Here is a 714-nt window from a genome sequence, read left to right as displayed (position 1 = left end):
CGGAGTTTTCGTCCTTGGGCGCCGGTTTGTCTACCTCCATCGGTTCCGGCGGCGTTGATCCGGTAGGAGGTGCGCTGGTTGCTTCTGGGTCGGAGGTTAGCGTAGGTCGCTTGGCAAGCCGATGTTGTTGGCTTGCCTCGGTTTCCCTTGCTTTCCTCTTCTCCTTTAGCTGCTGGAACTTCCGGCGGTTCCGCGCCAGTTGTGCCTCCGTCCTCACCCTTACCGCCGGGCCTGGGGGTACCCCCGTTGTCCTGGGTATCGGTTTCGGCTCCGCTGACTTCACGGGAGCAGGTGTTACGGGGGCAGGTGTTGCTGTGGCTGTTGTTGTGGAGACAGGTGTCGTGGTGGCCGGTGTTGTGGGGGCGGTTGTCCGTGTCGGAGCTAGTGGCCTTGTTAGCGACGGGGTGCGGCTGCTGGGTGACGATGTTGATTGTGGTCGTTGCGGCCGCAACCTCCGCTGGATGTCCGCTGTACGGTCCGCCCAGCCCCGGTTGTAGATGGCTGCCCGCACTGGGTCCTGCAGGAGCTGGTGGGTAGTCATCCTCGCTACCTGGGCGGCTGTTCGTGGCTCATCCTGGCCACCGGATACCAGCCCCAGCCGTTGGATGAGGTCGGCCACCTGTTGCCACTTCTCCTGCTGTTGGACGTTCATGTTTTCTGTGAATGGTGTCAAATACATATAAAAAAAATTATTTTTGCCCTATTGGTGCGCGT

Source organism: Acyrthosiphon pisum, chromosome X (genome assembly GCF_005508785.2).
Source record: "Acyrthosiphon pisum isolate AL4f chromosome X, pea_aphid_22Mar2018_4r6ur, whole genome shotgun sequence".
NCBI classification, from domain to species: Eukaryota; Metazoa; Arthropoda; class Insecta; order Hemiptera; family Aphididae; genus Acyrthosiphon; species Acyrthosiphon pisum.
This window is presented reverse-complemented; position numbering follows the sequence as displayed.